General features: G+C 42.3%; 1 protein-coding gene across 1 annotated transcript in view; it reads right to left on the reverse strand.

Annotated features, from left to right (window-relative positions):
• LOC140463939 (phosphoinositide 3-kinase regulatory subunit 6-like) overlaps positions 1-1,554 on the reverse strand; it is a 99,133-nt gene extending 97,579 nt beyond the window's left edge. The window contains exon 1 of the mRNA XM_072558422.1: positions 1,427-1,554. The gene's annotated coding sequence lies outside the window, so the exon portion shown is untranslated. The remainder of the gene's footprint in view (positions 1-1,426) is intronic.
• Positions 1,555-12,115: the final 10,561 nt, after the last annotated feature.

A 12,115-nucleotide genomic window follows, 5' to 3' on the forward strand; every position in this document is an offset into this window, starting at 1 on the left:
CCAAATCAACAGCCCATAATGTTGCTCACGGGACATGACGGCACAGTTTAGAATTCAGAAGAAGCAGAACTAGAGCCTGGAAGATGTCATATGGTTATAATCATTGCTCCCTCTTTTAAAGTCATATACAAATTACAGCATAACAACTCTCAGTTTCCATCAAAAAACGATGGAATTGGAAATGTTGACAGGAGGTGTGCACTGATATTTTAAAAATTGACAAATTCTGGCTCATTTTGTATATCATGGAGGTAAAAACTGAAGTGTGACTAATATTAGCGGAAATATCCTGATCCCTGCAGGATACATTGATTCCGTACCGAAAACAGAAAATGTTTGGACCAATAAATACGGACAGTATTTAAATTATGAATTTGTTCACTATTTTATGATAGCATTAACGTGTGTATTTAACAATAGTGAGAGAGATGGGGAACTGTCACGGGAGTGGAATGAGTCTTCTTGAGGCGCTACAGTGGAGACCCACTGTGCTATCTCTAGCTCATTAGGTGGCTCGGAACAGGAGGTAAACCTCCGAGCTGTTGGAGTCACAGGGAATGCAGCAGCGATTTGAGGGAGTGAACTTGATCTCAGGTTAAACGGGTAAGGTGACCAGCATTCTCTCCGAGCTCGCCATACACTCTGGATCCCTCAGGATTGGCATCTGGCTGTCCATTCATCCCAGTATTGACACCGAAGCAAGTGAGGACTGGAGATGCTGGAGATCAGAGTCGGGACAATGGTGCTGGAAAAGCGCAGCAGATCAGGCAGCATCCGAGGAGCAGGAGAATCGACGTTTCGGTCAAAAGCCCTTCATCTTAAGCCGGAAACGTCGATTCTCCTGCTCCTCTGCTGCTGCCTGACTTGCTGTGCTTTTCCAGCACCACTCTCTCGACCCTCACAAATAGAACAAAACATATGACTTCTCCGAAGAAAGGTAAAACTTTAAAATAAAACTAAACACCGGCAAAGTCGAACACATCTGTCTGGATTATACGCACCAACATTGTTTCAGGTGGAGTTTAATTTGAACCAAATGCAGATATGTTGAGCTGCCCCTTGCTTTCCCGCTGCGACATAATAAACGGGTCAAAGTTTCACACTCAAACTGCGCATTTACAGTTCCGAGGGTTTCTTTATCATCGCACGATTTAAGCTATACTTCTGATACCATTTTCAACAAGAGACATCAGCGATGTCCCACAACATTCCTATCACTTCCTCGTTTAATTTTTCTCTGTTTCAGCAACTTTGCAACCACCCCCCCCCCCCGGTGCCCATTTTACACCTCAGGGGTAAAACTAATGCAAAGTCAAAAGCATAACCCACCGCCAGACAATCAAAACAACAGGTTCACACTAAAGCAGTGTTTTTTTTTTGTTACAAACAAAACGCAGATAGAAAACATAAACGGCTCTGGGCTCACCCGTTCAATCTGTCATCTTAAATTTGCATTCGTTTATAACTTCCAGTCCCAACTGTGGATGTAGTGAGTAACAGCAATTTCCAAACTACCTCGGCTTGAAATCTTAAAAGTCATAGAGTCACTTGAGCTCGGTCAGAGAAAATCCCGCCTACACCGCCGGGCGCATCGGCCATTGGAGTAAACTCCCAATGTCGATTTCTCATTGGTTTAACCTGGCCTCAATCAATCCCATTTCGGGAAGTAAGTTTAGAAAATAAAATGACCGGAGTGAGCCGCAGTTGTATCGCTGTGCTGGGAAAATCCAGAAAAGAAGTCATTGAAATAGATTATTAATTCAGAGTATTCGAGGTTATCAATCATTTCTGGAATTAGCGAGCAGGTTCAGGCAGCACCTCTTGCAGAGAAAAGCAGAGGTTAACGTTGTGAGCGGAACCCTTTTGATCAGAACTGGGAAAAGTTGGAGATGTAATCATTTGTGCGCATTGGTGAGAGGGACAAGGACAAAGAAACATCAGTGATAGGGTGGGAGTCCGGAGAGATTGCTTCGCAGAACAGAGCCCAAGCAGAATACTGGGGCAGTGCCAGAAACTGAATCCAAATCGGGGGTAGGTCAGCGTCTGGGACTCAGTATTGTTGCAATCATTTATCCAGAAACCTGGAAAATGCCTATAATTAGAAAACGAGACACTGTTCCCAGAGCTAAGGTTGAATGTCACTGCAGCAGCGCTAGCCGCAGGCCGAGGACAGAGATGTTAGTGTGAGTGCAAACGGGAGAATTGAAATGACAAGTAACTTGGGGTCATGCCTGCTGGTTGCACAGAGATGTTATCAAAGTCATCTAATCGAGGTTGGACTTCTGAATGCAGAGGAAACCCCATTATGGGGAGCAAGTACAGTAAAATCAATTGAAAGAAGTGCACATAAGTTACTGCTTCACAGAAGGGGCGAGGTAGTATGTGAGGCCTTGTATTTAGAATCCCTACTGTGTGGAAACAGGCTGTTCTGCCCAACAAGTCCACACAGACCCTCCGAAGAGTATCCCACCAAGCCCATTCTCCATGACTCTACATTTACCCCTAACTAATCCATCTAACCGAGACATCCCTGAACACTATGGGCAATCTAGCATTGCCAATTCACCAAACCTGCACATAGAGTTGTAGAGATGTACAGCACACAAACAGACCCTTTGGTCCAATTTATCCATGCCAACCAGATATCCTAAATTAATCTAATCTGACTTGCTAGCACCCAGCCCATATCCCCCCAAACCCTTCCTGTTCATATACCCATCCAGTGTTGTAATTGTACCAGCTTCCACCACTTCCTCTGGCAGCTCATTCCATAAATGTACCACCCTTTGTGTGAAAAAGTTGCCCTTAGGTCTCTTTTATATCTTTCCCCTCTCACCATAAAACTATGCCCTCTAGTTCTGGACTCTCCCATTCCAGGGAAAAGACTTTGTCTATTTACCCTATCCATGCCCCATGTAACTTTATAAACCTCTATAAGGTCACCCCTCAGCTTCCAACGCGTCAGGGAAAATATCCCCTGCGTATTCAGGCACTCCCTATAGCTCAAACCCTCCAACCCTGGCAACATCCTTGTCAATGTTTTCTGAATCCTTCAAATTTCACAGCATCCTTCTGAAAGGAAGGAGACCAGAATTGCATGCATCATCTTTTGGATTTTGGGAGGAAACCCTTGCAGACACAGAGAGAATGTGCAAGTTCCACACAGACAGTCATCTGAGGCTGGAATCAAACCCAGGTCCCTGGTACTGTGAAGTAGCAGTGCTAACCACTGAGCCACTGTGCTATATTTTGAGAACAGAGTCTGGAAAAGGACAGGTATTACATCTTCTGCATATGTAGGGAGAATGTTGAGGGCAAGGAAAGAAGTGATTGAGGAGTGGACCACAATGTAAGAAGGAAATGGTACCTTCATGGAGCTGAGAGGTAGGGAGAGTTGGAGATGTCTTTGGTGGTGACATCATACTGGACCTGCCAGTAATGATCAATATGGAAGCTGCTGAGGTAAAAGATGAGGACAAGGAGTACCCTTATGTGGCTCTGGGAAGAAGCAGAAGGGATGAAGAGAAGATGTGTCACGAATGTGAAACTTGGACCAGGGAAATGGTGAGGAATTTTCAATTGAGGAATTGCTGATATGGAAAGTTACATCATCAGCACAAATAGGAAAGAGGCAGAGACACTGGGAGAATGGAATGGAATCCTTACAGGGCATGTGGCAGGTGAGTCAAGCAAACTGTGACTGTCAGTAAGCCTATAATGAATATTATTAGTTCAAATGCTTTCCTTTATTGGTCAGAGTATTGAGTATAAGAGTCGGGAGGTCATGTTGCAGCTATCCTGGACATTGGTTAGGCCAGTTTTGGAATACTGCATGCAATTCTAGTTTCCTTCCTATTCGAAGGGTGTTGTGAAATTTGAAAGGGTTCAGAAAAGATTTACAAGGATGTTGCTGGGGTTGGAGGATTTGAGCTATAGGGAGAGGCGGCACAGGCTGGGACTGTTTTCCCTGGAGCATCGGAGGCTGAGGGGTGACCTTATCAAGGTTTACAAAATCATGAGGAGCATGGATAGGATGGGATGGGGAGTCCAGAACTAGAGGGCATGGGTTTAGGGTGAGAGGGGAAAAATATAAAAGAGACCTAAGGTGCAACTTTTTCATGCAGAGAGTGTACATGTATGGAGTGAGCTGCCAGAGGAAGTGGTGGAAGCTGGTACAATTTCAACATTTAAAAGGCATCTGGATGGGTATATGAATAGGAAGTGTTTGGAGGGATATGGGCCAGGTGCTGGCAAGTGGGACTGGATTAGATTATAGGTTAGGATATCAGGTTGGCATTGAAGGGTCTGTTTCCATGCCGTACATCTCTATGTCTCTATGCTCTGTCACTAGAAATGGAAGAAATGAAGGCAAGGAGGGAGAAGGACAGTTGGAGAAGGAACGTGTGAAAAGTGGAAATTGGGAGCAAAGTTGATGAGCTTTTTCAGTTCAGGTTAAGAGCAGAGCGTGATATTGATACACATCATAATAGAGGCAAAAGATTTGAGGGAATGGGCCTGAGTAGGACCAAAGTGAGGAATGTTTCATGCAAGCTGTACAAAAGGTAGTTGCTAAGACCCAAATGGATGTTTCTTATTTCCAGCATCTACAGATATCTGTTTTGGATGTAGGTTTGCTCGCTGAGCTGAAAGGTTCATTTCCAGATGTTTCGTTACCTAACTAGGTAACATCTTCAGTGGACCTCATGAAAATTCCTGCTTTCTGTTTATATGTTTGGGTTTCTTTGGGTTGGTGATATCATTTCATGTGGTGATGTTATTTCCTGTGGTGAAGTCACTTCCTGTTCCTTTTCCCGGGGGGTGGTAGATGGAGTCTAACTCGATGTGTTTGTTGATAGAGTTCCGGTTGGAATACCATGCTTCTAGGAATTCTCGTGCGTGTCTTTGTTTGGCTTGTCCAAGGATGGATATGTTGTCCCAGTCGAAGTGGTGACCTTCCTTATCCGTATGTGAGGATACTAGTGAGAGAGAGTCGTGTCTTTTTGTGGCTAGTTGGTGTTCATGTATCCTGGTGGCTAGTTTTCTGCCTATTTGTCACTGTCCTTGCACAGTATTTTGTAAATGACATTAGTTTTGCTGTTGTCTGTACAGGGTCTTTCAAGTTCATTAGCTGCTGTTTTAGTGTGTTGGTGGGTTTGTGGGCTACCATGATGCCAAGGGGTCTGAGTAGTCTGGCAGCCATTTCTGAGTTGTAGGGGAGGGTGGCTAGGGTTTCTGGACATGTTTTGTCTGCTTGTTTGGGTTTGTTGCTGAGAAATCGGCGAACTGTGTTCATTCAAGTATTCAAAAAGAATGGGTACCCAATTACACTAGAGCTTAGTCAAACAGCAACAGGAAAAGGCACCTCGGTGCTTGCAAAACTGTAATATGAACACCTCTGACACTGTATCTATGATGCAGTATCATGTCAATTTGGACTGAAGTCAATCTGCACATTAACTTTCTAAGTAAATGACAGCTTGTTTCAAACACTTACAATTGATTTCAAACTAGTCAGTGAATCACTAATATCAGGATGAATCTAAGATCACCAGCAAAAGACTAAAGGCGGTTATTTTATTATAAGTAATTCGTTAGGTTGCTTCAGGGACAGTGGCAGAATCTGAATCCATAATAACTTTTAAAAGGAAAGTGGATCAATCTGTGTGAAAAGGCAATCAGATAGCGAGAATATTCCTTTCTAAAAACTAGGCCATATATAATGATCATTTCTGTACAATTGATCATTATGTTACCAGCATGATATGGAAACCATGTCATATTTCTGTAAAGCTTCTTTGTCAGGTCATAAGCTATTCACATTCTTCCTTTCTCAGAAATGAGAAATTCATAAAGTGATTTTTAAACAGACAAATGAATTTTACAAGTTTTGCAAGTACAGGGTTACTTCATTATATAGTCTTTTGAATTTCTTTTTATATTCTTAGTTCAAGTTGCGCAATGTTTCACAGTCTCTAGATTATGTAAGATAAGCATAGTAGTGAATTCAGTTTTAAAATAATTCTGTGAAATCCTGTTGGTGTGCTTAAACTGTTGAACCTGAGGCAATTTTCAACACAAACACAACTAGACCTCCTTGAGTTCTGTTTAGAGCTTTAAAAAATTCTTCTTTCATGTTTTAAGTCAACATCAAAGTACCCACAATTGAGTTTTTCAATTACCAATTGTAACTCACAACGGATCCAACCAGCAGAGTTGCACGCAATATTCCAAAAATGGCCTAACCAATGTCCTGTACAACCACAACATGACCTCACGACTCCTATACTCAATGCTCTGATCAATAAAGGAAAGCATGCCAAATGCCTTTTTCACTATCCTACCTAGCTGCAACTCTACTTTCAAGGAAGTATGAACCTGCACTCCAAGGTCTCTTTGTTCAGCAACATGCCCCAGGACGTTACCATGAAGTGTATAAGTCCTGCCCTGATTTGCCTTTCCAAAATGCAGCATCTCACATTTATCAAAATTAAACTCCATCTACCACTCCTCAACCAATTGGCCCATCTGATCAAGATCCAATAAATCGTGAGCATCACTGTTCAATGTCAACAACAACTTGGATTTATATACCACTTTGAACACAACAAAAAATCTGAAGTTGCTTCACAGGTATACCAAAGCAAATTTGGTCTAAGAAGGTTTTAGGAAAGTGACCAAAAAACTGATCAAACAGATTCCTTTTAATGAATAAAACAAGAAACTGCGAATGTTCGGGATCTGAAACAAAAACAGAAATTGCTGGTGAAACTCACCACATCAGGCAGTATCTGTGGGAAGAAAGCAGAGTTAAGGTTTTGAGACCTGTTGAAGACTCACTGGACTCAAAAACTGGACAGATGCTGTCTGACCTGATGAGTTTCTCCAGCAATTTCTGTTTTGATCCTTTCATGGAATGTCTTGGAGTCATAGAGATGTACAGCATGGAAACAGACACTTCAGTCCAACTTGTCCATGCTGACCAGATATCCTAAATTAATCTATTCCCTTTTGCCAGCACTTGGCTCATATTCCTCATAATCCTTCTTATTCATATACATATCCAGATGTCTTTTAAATGTTGTAATTGTACTAGCCTTCAGTACTTCCCTTGGCAGCCGATTCCATACACGCACCACCCTCTGCATGAAAAAGTTACCCCTTAGGTCCCTTGTAAATCTTTCCACCCTAAACTTATGCCCCATTTCTGGACTCCCCAACCCAGGGAAAGGGCCTTGTCTATTTATCCTAACCATGCCCCTCATGATTTTATAAACATCTATAAGATCACCCCTCAGCTTCCGATGCTCCAGAGTCAACAGCATATTCAGTCTCTCCCCTATAGCTCAAAATCTTCAACTCTGGCAGCATTGTTGTAAACCTTTTCTGAACCCTTTCAAGTTTCACAACGCCCTTCTTATAGGAGGGAGAGCAGAGTTGCACATAATATTCCAAAAGCCTTCTTCACTATCCTATCTACCTGTGACTCCACTTTCAAGGAACTATGAATCTGCACTCTAAGGTCTATTTGTTCAGCAATGAAATGTATAAGTCCTGTCCTGATTTGCCTTTCCAAAATGCAACATCTCACATTTGCCAAAATTAAACTCCATCTTCCACTCCTCAGCCCATTGGCCCATCTGATCAAGATCCTGTTGTACTCTGAGTTAACCTTCTTTGCTGTTCACTGCACCTCCAATTTTGGTATCATCTGCAAACTTACTGACTATACCTCCTATGTTAGCATCTAAATAATTTAGATAAATGATGAAAAGCAGTGGACCCAGCACCAGTCCTTGTGGCACACCACTGGCCACAGACCTCCAGTCTGAAAAGCAACCCTCTTCCATTACCCTCTGTTTTCTACCTTCGAGCCAGTTTGGTATCCAAGTGGCTAGTTCTCCCTGTTTTCCATGAGATCTAATCTTACTAACCAGTCTACTATGAGCAACCTTGTCGAATGCCTTACTGAAGTCCATATAGATAATTTCCACTGCATTGACCTCATCAATCCTCTTTGTTACTTCTTCAAAAATCTCAATCAAGTTTGTGAGACATGATTTCCCACACACAAAGCCATGTTGACTACCTCTAATCAGCCCTTGCCTTTCCAAATACATGTATACCTTGTCCCTCAGTATTCCCTCCAACAACTTGCCCACAACCTATGTCAGGCTCACTGGTCTGTAGTTCCCTGGCCTTTCCTTACCACCTTTCTTAAATAGTGATACCGTGTTGGCCAACCGCCAGTTTTCCAGCTCCCTACCTGTGACAATCACATCATCCAAATATCTCACCAAGGGACCTAGCCATCGCTTCCCCAGCTTCCCACAGAGTTCTAGGGTAGACCTGATCAGGTCTTGGGAAATTTATCCACCTTTATGCATCTTAAGACATCCAGCACCTCATCCTCTGTAATATGGACATTTTTCAAAATAAGTATATGTTAGTGCTCTGAGGTTTGTTTTCGGACATTTTGTCACCATGTTTAGGTAACTCCGTGAGAGTCGGTGAAATGCTGGTGGCATGTTCTGCCTCTCTATTTATAAGTCCTGGTTTCTTAACGTGGGTTTCTTAACATGGATGATTTCATTTCAGGTTCTTTTTTTCAAAGGAAGGTAGATGGGATCTAAGTCAATGTGTTTATTGAAGGAGTTCTGGTTAGAATACCATGTCTCTAAGAATTCTCCTGTGTGTCTTTGTATCGCCTGTCCTAGGATGTGTACGTTGTCCCAGTCAAAGTGGTGTTCTTCTTTGTCTTGACATTTTTAAAAATGTCACCATCTATGTCCCCACATTCTATACCTTCCAGGTCCTTCTCCACAGATAACATTGATGCAAGATACTTGTTTAGTATCGCCCCCATCTCACACAGTTCCACACATAGGCTGCCTTGCTGATCTTTGAAAGGTCCTATTCTCTCCCTAGTTAACCTTTTGTTCTTAATGTATTTATAAAATTCCTTTGGATTCTCCTTAACCCTATTTGCCAAAGCTATCACATGTCCCCTTTTTGCCCTCTTGATTTCCCTCAACTATATTCCTACTGCCTTTATACTCTTCTAAGGTTTCACTCGACCTCTGTTGTCTCTACCTGACATATGCTTCCTTCTTTTTCTTGACCAAAATCTCAATTTCTCTCATTATACAGCATTCCCTACATCTACCAGCTTTTCTTTACACCTAAACAGAAACATACTGTCTCTGGACTCTCATTATCTCATTAGAGTCATAGAGTAATAGAGATGTACAGCATGGAAACAGACCCTTCAGTCCAACCAGTCTACACCGACCAGATATCCCAACCCAATCTAGTCCCACCTGCTAGCACCCGGCCCATATCCTTCCAAACCCTTCCTATTCATATACCCATCCAAATGCCTCTTAAATGTTGCAATTGTACCAGCCTCCACCACATCCCCGGCAGCTCATTCCATACATGTACCACACTCTACGTGAAAAGGTTGCACTGTTTGTTATTTTTCCCAGATGCACCCCAATGTCCAGCAATACACGAAATCAAACAGCAAAGGCGGTAACTGTGCAGGTTTTCTCTCTCTCTCCTGCACTGTCCTCACCATGTGCTTCCTTTGTCTGCTCTTCTCCCTGTTAAAACTGCTGTTGTTTTGACTTTTTTTTTCCAAAGTTCCAAAACAATGCAACAGCATATAAAACAGTAATTGCTGCTCCTGGAATTTGAGGAAATCACCTCCAGGACCTAAAATACCTCAAAAAAAGGAGCAAGTCTTACAGCCAGAAGTTTTTCCCGTCCTCCGTCTTGGATTACACAGAAGTCTGTATTTTTGAAGGCTTCCCATTTTCCAGCCACTCCTTTAACTGCGAACATCTGCACCCAATCCATTTTTGAAAGTTCTTGACTAATACTGTCATCATTGGCCTTCCTCCAATTTAGAATTTGAACTTTAGACCTTGTCTATCCTTTTCCATCACTATTTTAAAACTAATAGAATTATGGTCACTGGCCCCAAAGTACTCCCCCACTAACACCTCAAACGCTTGCCCTGCCTTATTTCCCAAGAATAGGTCTTCTCTAGCACCTTTTCTAGTAGGTACATCCACATACTGAATCAGAAATTTTTCTTGTACACCCTTAACGAATTCCTGTCCATCTAAACCCTTAACACTAAGGCAGTTCCAGTCTATGTTTGGCGTGTTAAAATCCCCTACCATAATCACCCTGTTATTTTTACAGAGAACTGAAATCTCTTTGCAAATTTGTTTCTCAATTTCCCGCTAACTATTAGGGGGTCTATTGTACAATCCCAATAAGGTGATCATCCCTTTCTTAATTCTCAGTTCCACCCAAATAACTTCCCTGGACATATTCCCAGGAATATTCTCCCTAAGTACAACCCTAATGTTATCCCTTAACAAAAACACCACTCCTCCTCCTCTCTTGCCCCCCCCTTTCTATCCTTCCTGTAGCATTTGTGTCCTGGAATGTTAGGCTGGCAGTCCTGTCCATCCCTGAGCCATGTTTCTGTAATTGCTATGAGATTCCAATCCCACGTTTCCATCTGCCTTCCCTGTTAGGCCTCTTGCATTGAAGTAAATGCAGTTTAATTTACCTTGTTCTCTGCTTTGTTCCTGCTTGCCCTGACTGTTTGACTCACTCCTTTTCCCAATGCTACCAGTCTCAGACTGATCTCTTTCCCCACTATCTCCCTGGGTCTCACCCCTCCATTTTACTAGTTTATATCCGCTCAAGCAGCTCTAACAAATCTCCCTGCCAGTATATTAGTCCCCTTCAGATTCAGGTACAAGATGTCCTTCTTGTACAGGTCACTTATACCCCAGAAGAGATTCCAATGATCCCAAAATGTGAACTATTCTCCCTGCACTAGCTTCTCAGTCATGCATCCATCTGCTTATCCTCCTATTTCTATCCACACTCGTTCGTAGCACCAGGAGTAATCTAGATATTACTATCTTTGAGGAACTCGTTTTTAAATTCCTACCTAACTTCCTATATTCTCCCTTCAGAATCTCACCCTTTTCTGTTCCTATGTTGTTAGTTTAATGTGTATAACAGCCTCCAGCTAGTCCCTCTCCCCTTTGAGAATATTCTGCACTGTCTCCGAGATATCCTTTATCCTGGCACCAGGGAGGCAACACACCATTCTGATTTCTTGCTGTTGAGAATAGTGAAATGCAAGAAGGAAATTCCAGAGATTGGGGTCTTAGTAGCTGATGGCACAGTTAGCAATGGTGGAGAATTTAAAATTGGGATCCTCAAATGGCCAAGGAACATAGATATCCTGGTGGGTTTTGGGGTCGGTGGTGATTTCAGATCTGGGGAGAGTCCATGCAAGGATTTGAAAACAAGAGTGGGAATTTTAAAAAGAGTGAAGTGGTAGAGGTAGCTGATTAGATTATCATAGTACTGTTGCAAATGAAATCCATAGGATTTGACCACGTCTATAAGATTCCTTAGGAGTATATTGCACAGAATCGTACCATTTCGCCTAAACACTCCATGTCAATGTGTATGATCAACTGGCGAAGCATCCACCCATCTTTCCTTGTGTAAATCATCAGCTTTACTCTCTATTCCTTCTGTTTCACATACTTGTCTAGCTTCCCCTTATATACATCTGCCCTTTCCGCCTAAACTTTCTGTGGTCATGAGTTCCACATTTTTATCATATTTGGCTAAAAGTGTGTCTTTGAATTTCCGACTGAATTTCTTGGTGCTCTTATTATGTTGATGACCTCGAGTTATGCATTTCCCCAAAAGAGGAAACATGCTTGCTGTACTCACTCTAACAAAACCTTTCATAATTCAAAGACCTCTGTTGAGTCATTCCTCAGATTCTAAATTTGAGAAGGAATAGGATACAGCCTATTCTCTCTCCCTGATGTATAAACCTGTGCATATCTTGTAGAGGAGACAGGGGATTGAGAGAGTGGTGGGAATGTGGAATGCACTGAATGGAAACCTCACAACCTTTAGAAAGCACTTGAATGAGTACTTGAAATGTCATAACATTCTATGATTTTAAGACAATTTTTAGTTAAGTAAGGGATTATGGATGATACTGGACTGTTGGACAGTGTTGACAGGCAAGAACATTTCATGTGATCCATCCAAATCTGGC

The sequence above is a fragment of the Chiloscyllium punctatum genome, chromosome 39, assembly GCF_047496795.1.
Source record: "Chiloscyllium punctatum isolate Juve2018m chromosome 39, sChiPun1.3, whole genome shotgun sequence".
Classification (NCBI taxonomy): Eukaryota; Metazoa; Chordata; class Chondrichthyes; order Orectolobiformes; family Hemiscylliidae; genus Chiloscyllium; species Chiloscyllium punctatum.